Genomic DNA, 26,165 nt, shown 5'->3' on the forward strand with positions numbered 1-26,165 from the left:
GAAAAGAAAATTTGTTCGAAATTCGACCATGTATGGCTTGCATTAGGGGAGTGACTTTATAATTATCGATAATCTGCTGCACCTGAGGGGCTCTAATGTGGAAAGCGGAAGGGTCTGCATCTTTTTAGGCATGATTTCCCTTTAGGTGTATCTCACCAAAAATAACATTATGGCACCATGACAGAGGGCAGAGGCTGGAGCAGGTCTGGACAGAGGCGAACTTCGAATACAAATTCTCTTCTGTTGTCTTCTGAATGCTGGGACAAGCACTTGAGATTTTGGGGAAATATGGAGACCACAGTTAGCTGCTGACACAAGTCACCAATGTGTGCAGCATGGGCACAATGGGCCTAGGGTTGCCACCTCATCCTTTTAAAACCAAACACATATTTATTACACAGGCTGATTAAGCTGGTAATTAACCGCTTCCGGCCAGCCGCCGCAGTTATACTGCGGCAGGTTGGCTCCCCTGCGCGAGCCGTCGTAGCTGTACATCGGCTCGTTAAGACGCCTCCGGAAGTGCGCGCACTCCTGAAGCGTGCAAGATGGCCGCCGGGCACCCGCGATTGCTCATTACAGAACGAGAACGGGGATGTATGTGTGTAAACACACACATCCGGTTCTCTCAGGATAGATGAAACAGATCGTGTCTTCATACACCAATCCCCTCTTCCTCTAGTCAGTCCCATCCCCCCTACAGTTGAAACACTCCTAGGGAACACAGTTAACCCCTTGATCGCCCCCTAGTGTTAACCCCTTGCCTGCCAGTGTCATTTATACAGTAATCAGTGCATTTTTATAGCTGTATAACTGTCATTGGTCCCAAAAATGTTTCAAAAGTTTCCAATTTGTCCTCCCCAATATCGCAGTCCCAATAAAAATCGCAGATCACCGCCATTATTAGTAAAAAAAAATAATAATAATAAAAATGCCATAAATCTATTGCCTATTTTGTAGACGCCATAACTTTTACGCACATACACTTATTGCGATTTTATTTACCAAAAATATGTAGAAGACTACATATTGGCCTTAAATGAGGACTTTTTTTTTTTTTTTAATTTGGGATATTTATTATAGCAAAAAGTAAAAGATATTGTGTTTTTTTTTCAAACTTTAAGCTCTTCTTTTGTTTATAGCGTAATAAATAAAAACTGCAGAGGTGATCAAATACCACCAAAAGAAAGCTCTATTTGTGAGAAAAAGGACGTCAATTTGTGGGAAGAAAAGGATGTCAATTTTGTTTAGGTATAGCGTCGCACAACCGCGCAACTGTCACTTAAGGCGACGCAGTGCCGTATCGCAAAAAATGGCCTGGTCATTGAGCAGGGGGGGCTTCTGGGGCTGACGTGATTAAACTTACTCGGTGCTTCACCCGAATAAATTAGCTTCAGAACCGGTTCAGTTAATATGTGTTCGATTTAAAAAGGGATGAGGTGACAACCCTAAATGGGCCCCATCCCCCTTGGACCCCACGTGCACCACACAAATTATGTATATGCCACTGCATTTACAGCAAGAAGGCCTCATACTGCTATTGTTAGTAAAAATGTAGCCTTATCATATGCTAAGGCTAATGTTAGGGTTAGGGTTAAATGTCAAGGTTAAAGACTAGGGTTTAGGTTAAGGGTTAGGGATAAATGTTAAGGTTAAAGATTAGGGTTAAGGGCTAGGGTGAGATTAAATGTTAGGGTTAAGGACTAGAGTTAGGGTTACATTTTAAGGTTAAAGCGGGGTTCCATCCTAAAGTGGAACTTCCGCTCATCGGAACCCCCCACCCCGGTGTCACAGTTGGCACCTTTCGGGTGTGGGGGGGGGTACAGATACCTGTCTAAGACAGGTATTTGCACCCACTTCCGAGCATAGACTCCCACAGGTCCCAGAGACAGCGCGGACCATTCCTATTGCGCTGCGTGACTCGCGCATGCGCAGTAGGGAACTGGGAAGTGAAGCCGCAATGCTTCACTTCCTGATTCCCTCACCTAGAATGAGCGGCTGCCGACATTGCTGGATCCTGGGACAGATGAGTGTCCATTTATTAAGTCAGCAGCTGCAGTATTTGTAGCTGCTGGCTTTTAATACTTTTTTTTTTTACAGTGAAATCTCTCTTTAAAGACTAGGAATAGGGTTGAGAGTCAGGGTTAAGGTTAATGTTAGGGTTAGGGTTAAGGACTAGGGTTAAATGTTAGGTTTAATGGCTAGGGTTAGTGTTAAAAGTTAAGGTTAAAGACTAGGGTTATGGTTAAGGGCTTGGGGTCAAGGTTAAATGTTTGGGTTAGGGTTAAGGACTAGGGTTAGGGTTAAATGTTAGGGTTATTTTTAAATGTTAGTGTTATGGTAATTTTTAGGTTTAACCCTATCCCTAACATTTAACCTTAGCTTTTAACCCTAACATTTAACCCAACTGTAGTCTTTAACTCTAACCCTAGCCCTTTGTTATGTGAAAAGTTTGTTTTTTTCACTTATGTCAAAAGTTAAAGTTTTGTTCTCCTATTATCTTGACAGGTAATTGCAGAATTTAAAAATGTGTTTAAATTTGGACAGTGTGTATTCATATTTTTGGATTATGCCACTTATTACCTGTCCAGTGGGCTGCCAATAGTGTAAGTAAGGAGGAGCTGGCCAAAGTAACACACATTATTTATTCATTCAGCTCGCAATGAATAGGAGAGGGTTACCCGTCCAAAACATCTCCCCCCATCCTAAAATTTTTACAATGGGCCATCAGAGGGAGTGAGGAATCTGATAAGTGGACCTTATACTTTTGACTTTAAATACTTATTTAAATAAATGTTATACTTATGTTGGCCAAGAATGTTTGTGTCTAATCTGCTTGCAATGTTATGTGCAAAAGTACTATTTTTTTTTCTTGCTTGACTCCACAGTTTCCTTCCAACCCACAGGAATGGCAGACTGTGGCCTCCCAATTTGCCCAGCAGTGGGACTTTCCCAACTGCAGTGGTGTGAGAGATGAGAAACAAGTCCAGATCGTCCCACCCCCCAACTCAGGGTCGTACTACTATAACTACAAGGGGTACAGTAGTATTGCGTTGTTGGCGTTGTTGGCGGTGGTGTCGGTGACTTATGAGTTTTTGTATCTGGACGTGGGGAGGAATGGCCATATGTCGGATGGAGGAGTCATCGCACAAACTGAATTCTACAGGCATCTCCAGACTGGCAGCTTGGGATTGCCTCCTCCATCCAGCGGATAACATGGCGTGCCTCGCATTTGTGTTTGTGGCAGATAAGGCATTTGCACTTGAGGACCATCTGATGTGGCTGTTCCCAATGAGGACCCTCACCCCGGAGCAGAGTGATTTTAACTATTGGCTGGCCGGTGCTCTCTCGTCCCCTCCTCTTTTCCTGTGGCCTGCCAGGTTGCGTGCTCAGAAAAGATCTGGTATGGATTTTGAGGGGGACCCCCACGCCAAAAAAAATAAAATAATATAAAATTAATATCCATACCAGACCTGAAGGGCCTGGTATGCTATTGAAGGGGAACCCATGCCGCTTTTTTTTTAAATGAAAGTCGCCTGGCCTGGGGGCGACTTAAAGTCATGTTGTAAGTCGCCCCAAGTCGCGCTGTGATTCACACTCAAGTCGTGTCCAAGTTGCCTCCCAAAGTCGCGCTGGAAGTCGTGTTACCCCTGTGTGAATGGACTGTTAATGATACGGCGTGCGCTATTATCTATTGCACCGGCATATTATGTGTTGCGCTTATGTGTGCACCGGTTCATACGCTCACTTGATAATTTATCTGGCGCACAAATGGAGGTATGAACTGGCACAGTGCATTCATCTTAGTAAATCAGCCCCAATGTTTTTGTTGTTAATTTATATAATGCATTCATGATAAAAATGGTCATCCTTTTCAACTCCATGCATTAATTGCTTGGAGTCTCTTAAATGGCCTGATTGGGGCAAAATTTAGAGCATAGTGGGGGTTATTTATTAAAGGTAAATCCACTTTGCACTACAAGTGCACTTGTAGCGCAAAGGGGATTTGCCTTGAGTAAATACCCCCCATTGTCCCTGTAACTACACCAACTTACTGGTATTAAGCATTTAAAGAAGAAGCCACGAATTGTTGAGTATAAAACATTTTATTCCAAGCACATTCGCATGTGTGTTATTAAAGGGTTTTTAAACAAACCAACATCTTTGGTGTATAACATGTATGGTTGACAGTAGATATAGCCTTTTTTTGTGGCTAAACAGGCATATTTAAAAACATAACATCCACATCCCAACTCAGGAACTTACAAAGTTCAACTTTGATAAAGTGAAGGCCATATGAGACATTAGTATGTCAAAACTGTGTTGATTTTCCCTTCATCAGATGGGGTGATTTCACCCCTGCAAAAGCCAAATGTTGAAGATGCACACAAATTGGGACTCAAAATGTTGATTTCCATTATGACCCCATGCCTAAAATGTGTGTCTTTTCCCTACATCTATTTTGATAAAGGCACAAAACACACAGTGTTTCAACATGTGCTATCTGCCATCACGGGATATCAATGTACGTGTTTTGTGGGTGCAACCCCTCTCTCGCAACTAAAGTAGGTAAGAGGAAGGGGTTGCACCACCGAAACACGTCCATTGATTCGCCATGATGTGAGCTAGCACATGTTGACACACTGGGCCTTATATCAGAAAGGATAATCCCCTTTGCCTTACAACTTGCATTGCACTTGTAGTGCAAAGTGCTTTGGCTTTTTTGAAATAAGCCACAGTATGTCAACATGTGCTAGATCCCATCATGGGGGATCAATGGATTTGTTCCGGGGTGCAACCCCTTCCTCATACCTACTTTAGTTGTGAGAAGTTGCACCCACAAATACGTACATTGATATCCCATGATGGCAGATAGCACATGTTGACAAACTGTGTGCATATTCAAAAATTTGGCTTTGCAATTACTTTAAAACTTAAAAAAAAAAAAAAAAAAACAATAACGACAACATTTACATTTTTTGGTGGTTTTAGATTTTGGCTAAAACATCAATGATGCTGGTCAGTCTTTTTTGAACATCATTGATGTTTTGCTTGACCTTTTCTAAATCCCGATTGCATACCATTAGCTCACTGATGAGGACTTGTGCACTTGTACTGTTGAAGTGAGTTTCTTCTTCTGTGAGTGAAGGACGGAGGATCGTAAGCACTGATCGTGCAAACGAAGGTACAATTTTAACTTGGGGCATCAGTGGTTGGTGGCCTATACTGCTTATAGATTGAGGCCTATATTGGGACAAGATTAGGAGAGTTTAGCCTGACATTAGGGTTTGTCTTGTGTTGTGTCTTGCAGATAAAATGGTGGATAAATTTACTGACCCGGACCTCCTGCCAAAATTCCTTGACATGTACAGGGAGCTGATATGTCTATGGCAAGTGACATGCAGAGAATACTCCAACAAGCAAAAGAGGAAGGAAGCTTTGGAGAAACTGTTGGAATTGGTGAAGCCGGTGACTCCCATGGCAGACATCAACTATTTGAAGACCAAAATTGGTAGCCTGAGGAGCACATATAATAGGGAACGCAAGAAGGTCCAGGATTCCATGAGATCAGGAGCAGCAGCAGATGACGTATATGTACCCAGGCTGTGGTACTGCATCAGACTTCATTTTTTGTCAGACCAGAGTGAACCCAGGCCATCACTATCTACACTTCCTTCCACACTTCCTTCCACATCAGATAAGGCTCCAGAAGTCCAACGTGGGCCTTCCACCCAGGAAGATGTGGAGGAGCCCAGCTTGAGCTAGGTATAGCATAGTTCAACATATTTTTTGTCAAAAATTGAATGATGTTAACTAGATGCTATTATTGAGCACTAATTTCTGATTTAACAAAGTGGTTTACATATCAATAGACAATAGTAGCCAAAAATGATTGAGACAAGAATGAACAATGCTGAACAATGCTGGGCTCATAAGGATAGTCTTTTCTATTTGGTAACATTCAATTTACAACAGTCATGAGCTCCCTGGTGTCCACGAGTTCTTTGGATGTGTGACAGCGAGTAAACTGGAACACATGGAGGAGGGCCAACGCCTCATCTGTGAGGAAATCATTCTTCAGGCTCTAAACAAGGGGATGAGGGGATAACTCACAAATCAAACCCACCTGTGTGAGTTGGACCATACTACTCCTCCACCACCTCCAGCAAAACCACCAACACCACAACCACCCAACCCACCACAGCAGCATGGAAGGAAGCATGGAAGGAAGTGTTGAGAGGGATGGCCTGGGTTTGGTGTGGTCTGGCAAAAGACACAGGCTGTTGTAAGACCACAGCCTCTGGACATACATGTCACCTGCTGCTGCTCCCAATCTCTCGGAGTCCTGGACCGTATTGTGCTCCCTATTAAATAGACTCCTCAGGTTACCAATTTTGTTAAATAATTAATATAAATAATTCCAACTGTTTCTCCGGCGTTGCCTTCCTCTTTATTGTGTTATGACCCCTATTAGATTTATAATTTTTGTTTTGACAAATACTTGGCTATGTGTTTTACTTCAAAAAGGACAATTTGTTTTTGAGTAGGCAAGTACATTTCAAAAATACAATGTCAAATTAACAAGGCACACCAATATAATTGTATCTCTTTGAAGTTAAAAAATACAAGATAATAATGGTGACCAAAAATATTATGGAGATCACTAGAAAAAAAAAAGAAAAAAAGATTATTCTGGAGATCACCAGAAAAAAAAATATTGAGATCACTAGAAAAAAACAAAAAAAAAACAAAGATAATTCAGGAGATCATGAGAAATAATAAAAAATCAGTTTGTCAGAACTGTGAATATTAGCAGCAAAGCAACTTCATTATTCTAGCATTATAAAGAAGAAGAGAATGCGCTACATTGAGAGATTTCAAAATTTGCTGCATGATGAATGTCCATTATGAACGCTAGTTTTAAAAGACTGAGCACTTCCATCTCATACTTGATTGTTAGCATGCGTGAACTTTTGTGCGCTGACTTGTGTACACACGATCGGACTTTCCGTCAACAAAGTTTTGTTGGCGGAAAATTTGAGAACCTGCTAGCAAACATTTGTTGGCAGAAAGTCCAACAGCAAATGTTCGATGGAGCATAAACACAGTTGGACTTTCTGACAACAAGCTCACATCCAACATTTCCCATCGGAAGGTCCGACAGTGTGTACGCGGCATTAGAGTTTGTGTTCTAAAATGTAGTTGTGGAAGACTATAGACCTTAAAATATTTACATGTTCTTAACAAGCAGTAAATTACATATAAAAAAGGCATTAACTGATCTCTCTAGCTACAGGCACTGTGCAGTAATTTATCCTCAAAATTTAAGCAGAAGCACTTTTACTTCCCAAAAACCCATTCCTAGCAGTGATTTGGCAACCTGCCCACCTTATACTCTTTAATGACTTCAGTGCTTCTGTTGTGGACTTTGAGGATGGATTTCTCTAGAGCACCTGCAGCTACACAGGTCAGTGAAAAGCTTATTAATTGCTTGTTAAGAATGTGTGAAATTGTTGAATGGCTATAGTCTTGCGATATGTTTACTTTAGGGAAAAGGGGACATTTTTTATCCACATAGTAACAGTGTCCTGATTTTTCATGTGATAAAATTAGGAGGCATAAGATATATAATAGTTATAACTTTACAAAAAAGGAAGATATGAAGATACTCCTGATGTTTTCAGCCCCAGAGTAGTTATTAGCCTGCATTTCACAGCTTGTCATCAAACACTTATAGACTAAATTAGCAGATTGGGAGACAGTATTAGAAATGATCCTCTGTCCATTCCACCAGTGGTTCAGGTTACACTGACAGTCCACAGTCATCGTCTGATCTCCCTGCCACTGTATTTCTTTCATTACTAAATTTTCAGCCGCACAATCCAGTCGTGTAAGTTAAATCCCTGGTGGTGTAAACACAGAGCCAAGACTGTCAGGCAGACTGCGGGAGAATGGAGATGTCCAGGCATTCAGTTTAGAAGATGACAGAGTCTGGCTGACAATCTACACTTCTTGGTTCTAGCGCCAGATATTTAGATATACTGTATGCTACTGTACATTAGTGCAAATGCTGTACAGCATCACAACTGCCCAGAGTTTGCTTTGCTGAATAAATCTGCCCTATAGTAAAATTTATATAAAGCCTCGTATTCCTCCCATTCCTATATTGCAGCACTGGCGTCATTTGTTCAAATCACGGTCAGCAAGATAATATCTGCATGGAGTTTGCAAGTTCTCTCTTTGCTCGGTTCATTATGGATACAATGCTTTCCTTCCACACTCCAAAGCTTGTTGGTAGGTTAATTAGTTGCTGTCTAAATTGGCCCTAGTATGTGTGTATGTGACATAGGGATCTTAGATTCTAAGCTCCTTGAGGGCAGGGACTTATGTTAACATACAACATGTAAAAGAGACGTTCCTATCCTCACAAAAAGATTAAATGTCAGCAGCTACAAATACTGTAACTTTTCATATTAGGACACATACCTGTCCCAGGATGCCACAATGTCGACACCCCAGCTGATTTTTGGATTGGCTCTCGGCTGCTGCCGCCACCACTCATGTTAGGGAAACCGGCAGTGAAGCCTTTCAGCTTCACAGCCAGTAACCTACTGCACTGCACTGCACTTTCTAACTGGCCCTCTCACCAACGACCAGGCCGATTCAACGCCTTCCAGCTGGCGACTCCTGAATGGACGTTCTGGCTGCAGATCCACTTGTGATGATCCCTCATTATGGAGAACGAAGCGTGGGTAGCTGCACTGTAGAGATGGTGCTGATCAGAAGTCCGATAAACAGTAGGCAGGACTGGATCCCTTCTCAGTCAGGTAGGAATGCTGCGGACCGTGTGGTAGGCAGCGACGTCACTCTCCCTGCGTGGAGAGGTCCTTCACACATGAGGCCCCAGAGGAAGAAAGCGCGAGGCAGGTCTCTGGTTTCTTTTATAGTTCTTCCCAGCAATCTCCCTTTTGGTAGTAAATATCCCTGGGATATGTAGTCCGGATGTATAGTCATGCAGGGGAGAAGCCGTCTGTTGAAACTACCAATCCCACAATCCCTTTGGTTGGGCTCACAAATATGATGTCAGTCTGAAAACGCTGGGCACTAGAGGGATAATATGGTATAAGACAGGTCAGGGAATAGCTGTTCATGGCAATTATAGTCCATATTGCTACATCTATGAATGCCTATGATAAGACGACTTTCACACCAAGCCGCCCATAGCGTCGGCGGTAAAACGCCGCCATTTTTAGCGCCGTTTTAACATCGGATTTGCAGCGCATTTTGGCCGCTAGCGGGGCGCTCTTACGCCCCGCTAGTGGCCGAGAAAGGGTTAAAATCGTCTGCAATATGCCGCAATAGCAGTGTTTTGCCAGCGGTAATGCAGCGCTGCCCCATTGATTTCAATGGGGAGCAGCGGTGGAGGAGTGGTGAGTTCCCCGCTCCAAAGAAGCTGCTGGCAGGACTTTTCCTGGCGTCCTGCCAGCAGACCGCTTCAGTGTGAAAGCCCTTGGGCTTTCACACTGGAGTGAATGGAGCAGCAGTTTGAGGGCGGATTGCAGGCACTATTTCTAACGCTATAGCGCCTGCAAAACGCCCTCGGTGTGAAAGGGATCTAAAAGAAAGCCACAAAGATGAACAGTATCAGTGTTGCCTGACATGACATGTCATTTTTAATTTTGTAATCTCTTTTCTGAGTATTTATTTCAGGTACTTGTATAGCACTGTCAATTTACACAGAACTTTACATATATATTGTAAATCCACATCAGTTCCTGCCCCCAATGAACTTACAATCTAATGTCAATCTAATCTTACATAGTATACATACATACATGTGGGCGGGTGCAACATGGTGCGTTGATATTAACTCACACACAGTCCGGATACAATCAGTAGAACTTGTATTTAGGCAAAGGTAGAACTTTTATCGCAGTAAAGGCAAAACAGTTCACAACAGACTCTACTGACCTAAGATGGCCGCCAGGGTCACCTGGATGCAGAGCAGCCAAACAGAACACTGCCTCCATGAACCAGGAAACCAAGTTCCCCTTGACTTCCTCTCTAAGCTGTGATGGTCGGGTGCTACCTACAGTGGAGAAAGCAGACCTTCACCTGCCTACATAAACATACTAGGGCCAATTTATATAGGAACCATTTAACCTACCAGCATGTCTTTGGAATGTATGAAAAAACCCATGAAGGCACAGGGTGAGCATGCAAACTCTATGTAGGTAGTGCTGTGGTTGAGATCCAACCAATGACCTAGTGCAGGAAGGAATGCTAACCACTTAGCCATTTTGCAACCCTGAATACCAGCATGTATTGTGCTACTCAGCCCAATCTATACTGATACTCTAGGAAACAGGGAGCCCTTTTTATCATTCATGCGTATGAGCTTTTTTAGTAATCACTTCTCACCTGTCAAATGAAAAACACTGTGTCCTCATTGGGATTCAAACCAAAGACTCCAAAGCAGGAGTGATAACCACCAAGATGGCGTGCTTCAATCTCCCCTTACCTGCAAAGCATTTGATGTAGGAACCAGAACCAGGCATGTGGTAGCACTGTGACCTACCTGATTCAGTATACGGAGTTCCTCTTTAATTAGATGTCATTGGTATCTAGTCCCTGTACGAATGATCACACTGAAACATCTGGTTATTGCTTGGGTTTTGTATGTAATTGCGCAATCATTCTCTATTATTCAGGTATTCCTGGTTACACTTATAGTTCACCCTTTGATGATGTCATGTTCATGATGTCACTGTTAATTGGAAATTGAATCATTAGATTGGTTTCAGTGATACGTTTCAGTGACTGTACTGTGGTAGTGAACTGTGAGTCGTCCTCTGGATCTTCCATTGCTTTGTTTTTATTAGCAGGCTGAACATTTATCTTACAGATGAATAGATTTACTTACAAATGTTAGATTTCCCTTGTAAATTGTTAACACTTTTGTAGTACCCTCTACATAGGTAGGTGCTAGATTAGGATTATTTTTGTAAGTGTAGGTAAATTTAGGCAGGCCTGTTTGGCAGCCAGGCCTGTTTGTTTTGGTTTGTGTGGGCTGGTAGTGGCTCAGAGGCAGCAGCTGGTGGCTCACAGGCAGCATCACTAAGACCTCCCTCTTTCTTCTAGAGGATTCTGGAAGGAAAGGAGGAGAGGAGAGGTGGGGCTGTCTGGGGTGTTCTAAGGAGCTCTGACCAATCCCCAACCTGGATTGGAAGGGGGCAGGCCTCCTTAAATACCCACGGGCAGCTGGGGAGGAGTTGCTGCGTGGAAGAACTGGAGAGGGAGTACTAGGCTGTTGGGGGCCTTTGATGGAGCTCCCCAGTCTGGGGGGGTGACCTTGGGCCTGGGCTCGGGTGCAGGATGGAGCCTTTCAGGAAAGCATGAAGGTTCTCCACATGAACCACAGAAGGAGCAAGGGAGGACAGCAGGAGCTACTACTGCCAGGCAAGTCTTCAGGAGGGAACCACCAGTTGTGGCCAGGAGGGCTGGTGAGTGACATATGCAGTCAGGAGGACTGGGGAAGCATGCCTGAGGGGAAACAGTCAGAGATGGATGCAGAGCCAGTATAGAGGACTGCAATGTCATGGGCAGTGGAGTTGGGCAACTGCAGCCAGGAGGGCTGGCAGGACCTGAAGAACGCTGACTGTGAGCAGTAGTCCATCTGCAGGACAGCTAGCACTATAGACTTTTCTTGCTACACTATAGGGGCCAGGGGTCCCTGCCTGCCTGCCTGCAATTGTTGAGGCCTGGCTGAGCCAGTGTCAGTCCTAACCTTACATGTGCTAGCTGGTCCTGAGGATTAAGAGTTGTGCAGGAGGAAGGAAGAGGAATAGTCTGCAAGCAAGGAAAGTGCTGGAGGAGACTGAAGTAGTAACTTTTACAGAGAAGTGTATATAGTTGTCCCAATTGCTTGATATACAATCCACTAATTGATTGATATACAATAGACCGTGTATCCCATATTTCCCTTACCCCATCTGAGTTAAATTCCCTCAATAAAACAAAGAAAAACCAGCACATGGACTGTTCATAGTCTTAAGGTGACTGAGAAGTGAATGCTGGGCTGGGCAGGGTGACAAGTGGACCACTACACTCAGTGGCTCCTACAGAGGCACTGCTACATTTGGGGGCTCATTTCGGGACCACCTGTTCACGGGCAACCTAAACACCAGCACATGGGGGGGCGTGACCAGATGTGAGTGGTGGTGAGCATGATCGAGGAGTGAGTGTATGGCGTAGCTCTTCCCTCTCCACCCTGCCTAGCTTGAGCCTGCTATTCGGAGCCTTTTTCGCCTGGGCTGTTTGATCGGGCCTCTCTCCGATTCCTCTTGAAGTGACCGGCGTGCCTCTATGGTCCCGACTCGCTGGTGCAGGATTCGCCGCTCCCGAGGTTCCGGACCCCGCTGGGTTGAAGTGTGATCCCGCCGGGGCTTGGAGGAGAAGGGGCCGTGAAGCTCACGAGGATACCGCGAGATTTTGAACGGCAGCGGCGCTTTGTAACATCGGTCGCTGCCGCCGATAAGACAGGAGGTTTCCACAAGCTGCTGCTCCTGCTATAGAGGTAAAAAATCTTTTTTAGGAGACCCACTGGTCAGGCTTGCTGTGGAAAAACCAGAGGGACCAGAGAAGAACCTCCCTTGGATGTGCGGTGTGGTATCGTTTTGCTTATCATAATATGCACTGATGAAGTTATTTTCTTCTCTTTTCTGCTCCTACTGACTAATTAATATACATACATGCAAGAGAGGGGAATCAAATTGTCCGAAGGCATAGAGCTCAGTGCTTTCCTATTAGTACATTACTTTTTTTTTTCCTGTTTTTCTCTCTGGACTGCAATGTTTGATTTGATTATATTGTACCAGTTCCTCGCTGTTTGAGCTATCTAGCTGGAGGTATGAGTGACCGGGGATTATTTAATCCTTTTTTTTTAAAGTGGCTGTCTCACTGCGCATTTGTCCATCGGATAAGGCACTTTTGTACTGCTGCTTCTCCCCCCTGTCCCGCTCTTTAAAGATCTCAGATTAGATATTACGGAGATAGTACAGAGTCGCATATATTGCATATACCCTCTCTCATGAAATTGTTTTATACACCATCCTTCCTTGATCGCATATTGTTGGAGTGGTGATCTAAATCACCGTCTTCTACCCCCTATTCTCGAAGGGGGTTTCTGATTGGCCCTTCTCGCTCCCGTATATTTTGGGCGGGAGTGACACGGTGGTTCACTGATCCTCTAGGGAAGGGGGAAGGGAGAGATAGAGGGAAAAGAGGAAAAACTTTAGTTCTTAATTAAAGTCAATTATGTCCAGAAAAAGACCCCCTGAGGAGCAACTCCCCGTAGAGGGGAGCCAAATCACCCGTTCGGCTAAGGATAAAGCCAATCATACGGCTCTGACTGCGGCCGCAAAATTAGAACGATATGCACACTCGGGCCCGGCTTCACCTACAAAGACGAGTAGCCAGCAAAATACTCTACAGAATAAAGATTCTAAGAACCTCCCTGGCGATAGAAAGAGCCAAGGACATACAGCGATTAATCCTCCAACTCCCTCAATTTCTAAATCTGGTGGCACTAAGGGATCAGGGGGAGGAAAAATTGTAACGGCCATTACAAATTTGGAAGTGACCGATATGTCAGCTAATACTTATACACCTTTACCTGTTCCGCTGGAGGGAAGAGACATACTGAATGCGATTAAGGAATGTAAAGCCTCAATATCCAGCTTTGATAGCCAGTTGAGATCGATTAAAGAGGAATTACTATCTATGCGACAAGAATTAAATAGGACTATACTAAGGACCTCTGATCTTGAGGAACGCATAAGCGTGATCGAGAACGAGTTGAGCCCTGTGAAGCATGAAGTGGAATCCCTTAAAAAAATGTTCAATAATCAAGCAGCAAAGCTTGATGAGATGGAGAATAGAAGCTGAAGAAACAACATTAGGGTGATAGGCCTTCCCGAGCGTTGCGAGGGCACTAATTTGATAGGTTTTTTGGAGGGGTGGCTTCGGGATCTTTTTGGGGCTGCTGCTCTTAGTCCCTTATTTGCAATTGAACGCGCACACCGAGCCCCTTCCAATGCTTCTAATAGGGGGATCATCCTAGGCCTATTTTGATCAAAATCCTTAATTACAATGACAAAGTGTCCATACTGCGAGAAGCCAGGGAGAAGGGTGAAATTAGATTTGAAGGAGCTAGGGTCTCTTTATATCCTGATTTCTCCCCGGATCTCCAGAAACGACGAGCCAAATTTATTCCAGTTAAGCGTAGTATGATTAAGTATAAGATAGATTATGCACTCCTCTATCCAGCTCGCCTGAGGGTAATAGCTCTCGGTAGGACGTTCCTTTTTAATACACCGAGGGAGGCAGCCCAATGGCTGGAAGAAAACAAAAAAGAGTTATAGTCCTATATAAATGGGTTGCTTTTTCATGATTTGATTATTTTATTCTTTGTAATTTGCTGTGTGGGGGATGTGGGGGGTGAAGATAGGGTATGAGATATGAATTATTACTTACACATCCACTTTATGTAGGAAAAGATGGGGGGGGGGCTGTACCTTGAGTGTTTGAGGTTAAAGGAAACTATATGGGTGAGTGTGGAGGGGTGCATTGGTGCCCCTCGCTTTGGGCTGGGTTTTTGATTGAATCACTGAGTAGAAATAGTGTAAGTAAGCGGTGGATGGGGTGTAGGAAGGTCACGGGTCAACCCCTTGGGGGGAGCCCTGTAGGGCAAGATAGGAGGCCGGGGAAGGGGGTGGTCTTAATTTTAGGATTTGGGCAGGATAGGGAGGGAAGATTGGAAAATCTTGCACTAATATATCTATACACAAGATTGAGGATCTACCTCCTGGGAGGAGGTGGGAGAAGGTACCACAATTGGGGAGATAATAATCTAATCTACGTTTTGGGAATGGCACGATTGAAAGTGTGTGGCAAAGAAAAGGTTTTTTCTTTTTTCTTTCTCTTTGTCTTTTTTCTCTTTTTTTTTGTTTTGTTTTAATTTGCCCATTACATAGGCTGATAGGATGAGATGCAGGCAAAAAAAATTATTAGGGTAATGTCATGGAATGTCTGAGGTTTGGGAGATCTGACCAAGAGAGCTGTGGTATTATCAGCATTAGAGGGCCTAGGGCCCGGACTGCTTTGTCTTCAGGAGACACATCTGATTGCTGACTCGGTCCCGCTTCTACGTGGCCGGAAATTCCAAACTCAATTTCATTCGGTGTTCTCCTCATATGCAAGAGGGGTGAGCATCCTGATGGACAGGGAGGTTTTGTTTTCTTGTTATAATAGTCGCATAGACACAATGGGTCGCTACATTTTTTTACACTGTTGTATTGAAAATAATCCATATGTGATAGCAAATATATATATCCCACCTCCTTTCAAACTGGAGATTTTACACGAGCTAATACTATTTACAATAGATAAACCAGATATCCCTGTAATAGCAGTGGGGGATTTCAACGAAGTCCTGGACAAGTCCTTAGATAGATTCCCGACAGTAATTTCAGCAACGGGGGGGGGGGGGGACGAGACGAGATTATCTCGTTTTCTACATGAAGTGGGACTATGTGACTTGTGGCGTACTCGATACCCGTTGGACCGACAATATTCATGCTTCTCAATCTTTTTTTACTTTATGTAGACTTGATATGGCGCTGGTGAATAACCAAGCTTTGGCCTTGGTGGAAGCAGTACAATATGGCCCAAGGGGGGTATCAGACCACTCCCCTTTAACATTGATGCTTATAGTGGGGAAAAAGCAGTACTCTGGACAATGGAAAATTGATCCCTCGTGGTTAGAGATATTAGACGGACCAGAGCGATTGATATCCGAACTGAAACATTTTATTCATATTAATGCGGGTACGGCGCCGACGGGAGTAATCTGAGACTCACTAAAAGCCTTTTTAAGAGGACTCTTTATCCAGCAAATTGCTGGAAATAAAGCCCAAATTAGGAACCGGGAGGAGGAGGCTAGGAAGACTGTGATAGAGACAGAACAGCAGTATATTGTCAACCCAACCCCATTTACCCAGAAGGTATGGTTAGAAAAGCAGCAAGAGTATAATATGATTATTAGGAGAAAGATAGATAATAGGCGTATACTCCAGAGACAGGCGACTTTTGGGGAGGGAGAAAAAGTGGGCCATTTATTGTCACTATTGGTTAAAACAAACACTGCCCCTTCAAAGGTATTAGCGGTTAGGACCCCGCAGGGGGAGATTACCTCTGAACCTACTGTCATTAAATATATATTCCATCATTATTATTGTTCTTTATATAAATCTCAGAGGGGGGAAGAGGGGGGAACGATGCTTGCTTTTATGGGGAATTTAAGTATACCAACTTTATCAGTAGAAGACTCTATGATAATGGAGGCTCCAATAACAATTGAGGAGCTTCGTAAAGCTGTGGCGGAGAAGCCCAATTTAAAATCACCAGGACCCGATGGGATACCTATTGAGGTTTATAAGAAATATGGCGAGGTTTGTTGCCAGAATTGCCGGAGACATTGACTCAGGCTCTAGCGGTGGGGACACTACCATCCTCAATGTTGGAAGCTACCAAAGTGGTCGTCCCCAAGGAGGGGAAAGACCCGATGGATCCTGCTTCATATCTCCGCGAAAATACTGGCAACACGCTTAAAAAAGTTTATCCACAAGCTCATCCATCCTGACCAGTCGGGATTTATCCCAAACAGGTCCACCAGTATTAACATACGTAGAGCCCATTTGAATATCTAGATCCCAGCAGATGAGGGAGGCCCTAGGGCTATATTAGCCCTGGATGCAGCCAAGGCTTTTGATTGTCTTGAGTGGGAATACTTGTTCGAGGCACTCGATAGATTTGGGTTTGGGCAAACCTTTATTAAATGGATAAAGATGCTTTATACTAATCCAAGTGCAAAAATAAAAATCAATAATGAGTACTCCGATCGGTTTCAACTGGAACGAGGTACGAGGCAGGGTTGTCCCCTTTCCCCGCTACTTTTCATCCTGGCAATGGAGCCATTGGCTATAGCCATCAGGGCTAACCCAGGAATTCAGGGATTTAGAAGAGGTCAGACAGAGGAAAGGATTGCATTATTTGCCGATGATATTTTGCTCTTTTTAGGTGAAGTTCAAACTTCCCTAAAAGAGGTTATGAAAACGATTAGGGAATTTGGCCAAGTGTCCGGATTGACTATCAATTGGGATAAATCGGCATTACTTCCGATAGATACGGGGGCCATTGGGGTAATACGTGATACTTTTAATTTGAAGGTAGTGGAGAAAGTTAAGTATCTAGGGGTTTGGTTGGCAAGGGATGTAAATGGGTATCTGGAAGATAACTTAGCCCCTCTGCTGGTGAAGCTCAAAGACAAGGCTGATATTTGGAGCCGCCTCCCCTTATCGCTGGCGGGACGTTGCAATTTGATCAAGATGGTCTGGCTTCCCCAAATTTTAGATTTTCTCCACAACTCTCCGATCTGGATCGGTTCGAGGTGGTTTAAGAAAATAGAATCTCTGATTAGAGACTTTATATGGAGGAAGAGGTCGTCTAGGATCAATTTACGGACGTTGCAGCTACCGTTGGAGGAGGGGGGGGTGGCAGTTCCACATCCTAGGCTTTACTATTTGGCAGCACAGGTGCAGCATCTAGCAGGATCAGGAATACCAAGCGAGGGTAAGCCTCGCCATAGCCTGTTAATGTTAGGATCCCCCCCATAATACACTTATCGAGGCCCTTGAGGCAAACACGTTTGGTATAAGATGCCCTACAATTAACCAGATTGTCAAACTTTGGAAAACTGTGAAGGCTATATTGGGATACCAGGGGGTGTCTGTATGGGCCCCATTATGGAATAATAGCAACCTGGCCGAATTAGCTAAAGTTGAAAGATGTAGAGATTGGGTGAATCAAGGTATAAATCAACTAATTCAAATATTTCAGGGTTTGGAAATTAAATCGTTTAATAGTTTAAAATTGGAATTTTTGCTAACGAACCGTGGGTTTTATAAATATCTTCAGGTTAGAAATGCGGCCCAGGCACAATTTGGATCTCAAAAGGTTCAGTGGATCCAGATGCCTGTGTTAGCACAAATCATTTCCCAGGATACACTTAAAGAGGAAGTAAACCCTGATGGGTTTACTTCCTCTTTTTTTCCCTGCAAAGGTAAAGCATAATGGACTACTATGCATCGCATAGTAGCTCATTATGTGTCACTTACCTGACACAGGAGCCAGCGAAGTCGCCGCTGATCCCTGTAGTCCGCCGCGTCCATCTTGCTGGTGGCGTCTCGCAGCTCCGACCAATGACAGCGGCGCAACCGCGATGACGTCACTCCCGCGCATGCGCACGGGAGTCGCGCCTCGCAGCTCCGTTGCTGTCATACGGCGAAGCCGCGATGACGTCACTCCCGCGCATGCGCACGGGAGTCGACAAATTTGGCAAATCCATTCTTGGATTTGCCGCATTTAGTGCGCCTGCGCGCCGCTGTCTACGGCGCATGCGCCGTAGACAGCGGTGCCCATTTTCGGGCAAATATCTCCTAAACCATATAGGTTTAGGAGATATTGCTTGGACCTACAGGTAAGCCTTAATCTAGGCTTACCTATAGGTCCAAGTTGTTTGGAAGGGTTTACTTCCTCTTTAAGGGATTGATTTCCTACATGTACGCTAGATTAGGAGATAAAATGCTTGATCATGAAGCCCTGCTCAAAAGTAGGAAAAGATGGGAGAACGACGTGGGACCTTTGTCCAATTCCGATTGGGATCGGATAATCGATAATGGAACTAGAGTTTCGATCTCCCCCTCCCAGAAAGTTTCCCACCTCTTTTTTTTTCTATCAGGTGTATCACGCCCCTAAGAAAATGTTCAAATTAGGTTGGAGAAATAATGACCACTGCCCTAGATGTGGCTCAACGGGCGACTTCATCCACATGTTTTGGAGATGTCCGAAGTTGTTTAGGTATTGGACTCAGGTTATAGATCAGATTAATAGTATTTTTAATTTAACACTGAAAGCAACGGTCAGGACTTGTCTCCTGACTATACCTGAGGGTTTCACAATCTCCAATGCTACTAGAATCCCAGTGATTAGATGTCTCTTCCAAGCAAGGAAGTTAATCGCTCAACAATGGCATTCACATTCGGGCCCGTCAGTCGAAACTTGGATAGCAAACATTAAAACAACTATTGGTAATGAAAGGGTTTTCTTCACCCAACAGGGCAATAATAAGAAGTTTATGAGCCTATGGGGGCCTACCCTCTGGAGGTTGGGTATTCTGCCATAGGTAGATGGGCTGTAGCTTCTGTATGAAAAACTGAGTTCCCCTACGAGTATCTGGTGGCTTATTGGATGGGACTTTTTCTAGTATTTTTTGCATCTTTATCTCTATATGAGGGTCTTTCTCTCTACAAGTAGGGTGAGCCCTTTATCTTGTTTGTCTTTAGGACTTCCCTGTTGGCCTCCTCTTGAATTTGTTTGCCAATCAAAGAGCAACATTGCTACAGTACTGGAGAGAGTAGGGAGGAGGCTTTATCAAAAATGAGTGTATGATGTGATCCTGTGGGGACTGAGGGGGGGGGGGGGGTTTCGGGGGGGGGTGTGGGGGGGAGGAAAACTGAATTTAAGTATAGGATATTGGGGTAATAGGTTTAGCTATGGTATAAACTTTGAGAACACTAGGGATGGAGATCTTACTCACCACATTGGCTATTTATTCCTTTTTGTTTGTATATTTTAAAATAATATGTATCGACTATGTAATCACAAGGAATCTTAGAGAAAATATTTGAAACTAAAAATGCCACGATGATGTGGAATTATGAATGAGACACATATGAGAGATAAGCTGAATCTAGTCTCCGATATAACAATACTGATGTGGCAAAAAAAAAGAAAAAAAAAAAACCAGCACACGGACTGTTCATCATCTTAAAGGGGTGGAAAATGCATTAAGGTGAAAAAACTTCTTCTAGTGACCCTCCCAGCCCCTCCCCCCCATTTTACTCACATGAGCCCTGTAATTTCCCTCGGCAGAGACGCGCTCTTCCTCTGCCCGGGGTTCACAGCTCTTGATTGGATAGATTGACAGCAGTGCAGCCACTGGCTCTCGCTGCTGTCAATCAAATCCAATGACATGGGTGCCGGGGGGCGGGGCCTACATTCTGCGTCTATGGACACTGAATGCTAGACTCAGGTGTAACCCCCGGGAGAGCGCTTTTCCTAGGGGGTTATACGATGCAGGGAGAAGCCGCGAGAGCTGCCGAGGGACCCCAGAAGTTGAGGATTGGGGCCACTCTGTGCAAATCGAACTGCACAATGGAGGTAAGTATGACATGTTTGTTATTTTTGCTAGGCAGGGTGACAGGTGGACCACTACACTCAGCGGCTCCTATGGGGGCACCGCTACACTTTCTATTGCAGTTGACAGTTTTTGTAACAAAACTGACTTAGATGGGGACTCTGTCCATGATGTCCATGAAATCAGTAAGTTTTATCAAAGCATATGTGGGTACATGTTTACCAGCTTTGTAAGACATTAAAAAAGACAGTAAAATTTTTACAGCAAAAATTCAAGGCTTAAAATGTGTTTTTCCTTTTTGCAGCTGTTATGAATTCCCATTTACACAACATGCCTAACATTTTTTTTTTAACAATATTAGATCGAGCCTGTCCCAAGTCTGCCCTTCTTAACTCAAAACTCAGCCTCTACACTTTTAACCCTTTGTTAGGACAGGCAGTGTTCAATCTAGTTACAATTGATAATGAAGATCTTCCTGCACAGTACAGACATGGTTAATTATGGCAAACGCAGCTGCCCAGTCCCCTCAAAAACAAAGAAAACTAAGCAGAGCGATGCATACTAGCACATTATGCTGTTATCATGGAGGGGACAATTCTGTTAACCCAAAACCAGAAATATAATATATTGAAGTTTACCAATCCTTAGATGTGGTGGCTGCCCCCTTTTTTTTGGGGGGCTTTTTACCCCTCTGTTTTCACTTGGTGATCTGGCCAATGACACAATTCCTGTATTAGGGGCCTCAGGGGGCACCTTTGGACAGTTGCATTGTCAGCCTGGGAGTGTTGCACTAGCAGATTTAGTTACACTAATAAGTTGATAATACTTTATAAGCAGTTACTGTTTTTTTTTCTTTTGGGATAAAGGTTTTACTTGAATAAATAAAAGCTGACGGTTGAAAGCACCTCTGTCAGTGGTAAATGGTTCGTCCCAACACTCTTAACTGATACATTTGCAGTCTTTAATAACACAAAACATCCACATTGCTGAAGGTAGTTGCAGACCATGTGATCTAAGACTAATAGGAGCTCAGGAATGGTAGTTTTCTATTCATGGCAAATGAGAGGTACACTTTTGCTCAAAACAAGAGCCTGGTTTGGTAATGCTGACATGTGCCCTGCTAATTCATGTGAAGTGTGATTAGGTCTTGTCTGTGGTAGGTCAAGTGGATGCTCTTGTCTGAAGCATTCCTCACTCAGTATACCACGCTGTAACTATTTTCTCACTGTCTCATTTATTTTGATATCACTGCTTTGGATCAGGGGGCATTTTTAGATCTGGACGCTGTGCAAATGTGATTTAAGTGTCTAGATATTTCTATGCACGGCAGGTTGGCACCTTTTGGGTTAATACCCTCACTGTACTCCTGGGTACAGTGTGACTGTGTCAGGGAAGCAGTGCAAATGCAGAGTGACATATTTGGAGCACTACATTAGCTAAGTGATGTTTATTTAATTTAATTATTTAACAGTATGGGGTCACATATTCCCACAGAGAAGCTTTACAGATAAAGGCCTGGCAAATTCAATACACATGATGTCATAGAGATGTTGCTAAAAGCTTTACCTCCTGGCACTGTAATTTATAATTATGATGGCCCATCCTATAGGCCAGGGGTCTCCGAACTCCAAACACAGGGCCACTTTACTGTCCTTCAGACTTTGAAGGGGGCATAATGTGGCCAATGGGAGTAAAAAAATGTCCTGGCATCAATTGTTGGTATTAGTGAGAGAAATAGTGCTCCGCCATTGGTATCAGTGAGAGGAATAGTGCTCCGCCATGGGTATCAGTGGGAGGAATAGTGCTCTGTCGTGGATATTAGTGGGAGGAATGGTGCCCCATTGTTGGTATCAGTGGGAGGAACTGTGCCCCATCATTGGTGTCAGTGGGAGGACTAGTGCCCCATAATTGGTGCCAATGGAAGGAATAGTGCCCCATTATTGGTGTCAGTGGGAGGTATAGTGCTCCACCATTGGTATCAGAGGGAGGAATAGTGCTCTGCCATTGGTATCAGTGGGAGGAATAGTGCTCCGCCATTGGTATCAGTGGGAAAAATAGTGCTCTGTTATGGATATTAGTGGGAGGAATAGTTCCCCATTGTTGGTATCAGTGGGAGGAACAGTGCCCCATCATTGGTGTCAGTGGGAGGACTAATGCCCCATCATTGGTGTCAATGGAAGGAATAGTGCCCCATCATTGGTATGAGTGGGAGGTATAGTGCTCCACTGTTGGTTTCAGTGAGAGGCATAGTTTTCCATTGTTGGTGCTAAATCAAGACAGATTTTCATGGACTGAAATTAGCATGAGGCAACATTTTCACAAGTTGGGAATTGCTTAAATTCTTCACTTTTTTACCAGACAGGAAATGAGAGAAAAACTCTAAGCCCCTGTACACACGGTCGGAGATTCTGCCAACCAAATCCGTCGGATTTTGTCCGTCAGATTTAGTCTGATGGATTGTGTCCGAAACTGTTGCATACACACGGTCGGACTAAGTTGTCGAAAAATCCGATCTTTCAGAACGTGATGACGTAATTTCGTTACGATGGGACTACATTCAGGCTAGTAGCCAATAGCTTTGATGTAGGAATTTGATCTGAGCATGCGTGGCACTTGGTCCGATCAAAATTCTCTACACATGATCGGATTACATCCGACCAGCCCAGTTGGTCGGGAAATATAACCAACATGTTGGAAAATTGGGTCGGACGGAGATTCAGACGGAATCAGTCCGATGCATACCACACACAGTCGGATTATCTGGCGACACGGTCCGATAAGACGCATTCCGACGGATTCTCCGACCGTGTGTACACGGCATAACAGCAACACAACCAGAAGAAAATGGCTTTCTATAAGTTACATAAGGGATGCTAGAGTTTCTGTCAGTTTTTAAAAGAAAAGTATAGGATTTTAGTTTTTTTGTAGAATCATATTTACCTAGGTGGAATCTGTCCCCAATCAGCTCTAAACCCTTGTACACACGGTCGTAAATTCCGACGGAAAATGTCCGATCGGACCATGTTGTCGGATAATCCGACCGTTTGTGGGCTCCATCGGACTGTTTCCGTCAGAATATCCGACAGACGAAGTTTTAGAGCTGGGCTATAAAATTTTCCGACAACATGGTCCGATGGGACTTTGTCCTATCGTTTGTAGAGAATTCCGATCGGACAAAGTGCCACGCATGCTCAGATCAAATTCCTAGACCAAAGCTATTGGCTACTAGCCTGAACGTAGTCCTGTCATAAAAAAAAAATAATGTCACCACGTTCTGAACGATCAGATTTTCCGACAACTTTGTCCGACCATGTGTATGCAACACAAGTTTCGGACAAAATCCGTCGGACAAAATTTGTTTTCCAACTTGGCTATAAAATTTTCTGACAACATGCTCCGATCGGACACAGTCCGATCATGTGTAGCCTTCTCCGACGGACAAGGTGCCACGCATGCTCACAATCAAATTCGGACACGGAAGCGCTCGCTCAGGTAAAACTACTGCTCGTAATCGATATAGCACATTAGTCACGCTGCAATGTTAAAAATTCTTTCAAGCAGCGCATTCTCTTGTTCTTTACAATGCTGCAAGAATGAACTTGTTTTGATGCTCATATTCACACACACTTCTCCCAAACTTATTTCTTTATTCTTTTTACTCATTTCAGCAATACAATATTTTAAATCGTCACATCTACCCAATCTTTTTATTTATTTATTAATTTTTTTATTAATTTTGTGGTTGGTTTTTTTAATCAACATCTCCTTTTTTGACAGTTTGCTCATCTTTGCATTTTTTTGGGTGTGTTTTGTGTGTCAATTTACCACAACACCATTATTATCTTTCTAATTTTGTTTTTCTTTTTTAATCTACAGGAGGTTGTTTGGTGTTGGTGCCCCTTGTTATTCATTTTATTTTTATTTTTGAAATGTACCTGCCTACTAGGGATGAGCTTCGCGCTCGAGTCGAACATACGTTCGACTCGAACATCGGCTGTGCGCCCGTTCGGCGAATACCGAACGTTATGAACCGTTCGTGCCAAATTTGTGTGACGCACACGGCCCGCAATGCACTGCACCATCGCAGTGCATTGCTGGCTCACGATTGGCCAAGCATGCACTGTGACCCAGCATGCTTGGCCAATCACAGCGCCGGCAGCGAGGAGAGCCATGATTGGCCACAGGCAGGATGTCTGTGGCCAATCATAGCTCAGGCTGTGTAGTACACGCCCCACACTATATAATGCCACCAGCGCGGCGGCCTTGTGTAGTGTGTTGGCGTCTGTAGGAGTTAGTGGGTGTTCTGTGTACCTTCAACACAGTATACACCGTTTGTTATTGGCCGATTTTGCGTTCTTGCTCTTCTGTAGTGGGTGATGTCTGCGTGCCCTGACCGCAGTATACACCATTATATCCACCTACATAGCTAGCTATATTGCTCTTTTGTAATAGCGCTTGCAGTCAGTTGTAGGAGATTGTGCCTGCTGTCTACATGCCCTGACTGCAGTATACACCGTTATATCCACCTACATAGCTAGCTATATTGTTCTTTTGTAATAGAGCTTGCAGTCAGTTGTAGGAGATTGTGCGTGCTGTCTGCGTGCCATGACCGCAGTATACACCGTTATATCCACCTATATAGCTAGCTATATTGCTCTTGTGTAATAGAGCTTTCATGCAGTTGTAGGAGATTGTGCGTGTTGTCTGCGTGCTCTGACCACACTATACACCATTATATCCACCCATATAGCTAGCTATATTGTTCTTCTGTAATAGAGCTTTCAGTCAGTTGTAGGAGATTGTGCGTGTTGTCTGCGTGCCCTGACCGCACTATACACCATTATATCTACAATTTTTGATGCAATGCTTTGCAGCCGGGCTCATTCCTGCACTACAACTAGAGTGTATGGGAGAGGTTGCAGTGTCGTGGCACCAGCACCAGTGCCTAATGCCCAATTTTTCAGCCCCTGTTTAACAGGGGCATGTAATTACAATTCTTGATATAATATTTCACAGCAGGGCCCGTTCCTGTGCCCACCGAGAGTAACTGTGAGGACTTATAGTGTTGTGGCACCAGCACTACAACCACCAAAGGCCCAATTTTTCTACCACTGTTCAACAATGGCATGTAATTACAATTCTTGATATAATCGTTCACAACAGGGCGCTCCAGCGCCCCCCCAAGAGTCACTTTGAGGGCTTACAATGTTGTGGCAACACCAACACCTTGTTCCGCCATTTCTGCAGAGCATATAGGGCAGGCCCCTACTTTCAAACATCCAACTTACAAACGTCTCCTACTTGCAAACGGAAGGAGACAACAGGAAGTGAGATGAAAAAAGACGGACGGCAAAACAAATTTACAGGGGTGATAACCCTTCCCTATGTTTTCCAAAAAGCTTAAAAATAGATTTCTTTGACTGGGGCTACACTTTAAAAATGTACCAGTTCAAATTACAAACAGATTCTACTTAACACAACAAATCTACATTTTAAAAACATTTTAGGCATTGACCCATGTCCCCTGGGGCAGGAGCCAGGTCCCCAAACCCTTTTTAGGACAGTATCTTGCATATTAGCCATTAAAATTAGCACTTTTTATTTCGAACGTTCGAGTCCCATAGACTTCAATGGGGTTCTAAAGTTCGTACGAATTTGTGGTCCGTTCGAAAGTTCTGGTGCGAACCAAACCGGGGGGGGGGGGGGGGGTGTTTGGCTCATCCCTACTGCCTACTCACAAATAAACTGTCCTTTTTGAAGTAAAACACATACGCAAGTATTTTTTCAACCAAAAAAAAACCTTTATTTAGGTGTCAGTAAATAAAGAGGGAGGCAGCGCTGGGGAAATTAG

The sequence above is a fragment of the Lithobates pipiens genome, unplaced genomic scaffold (genome assembly GCF_037356315.1).
Source record: "Lithobates pipiens isolate NorthernLeopardFrog02 unplaced genomic scaffold, aLitPip1_a1.2 Scaffold_8, whole genome shotgun sequence".
NCBI lineage: Eukaryota > Metazoa > Chordata > Amphibia > Anura > Ranidae > Lithobates > Lithobates pipiens.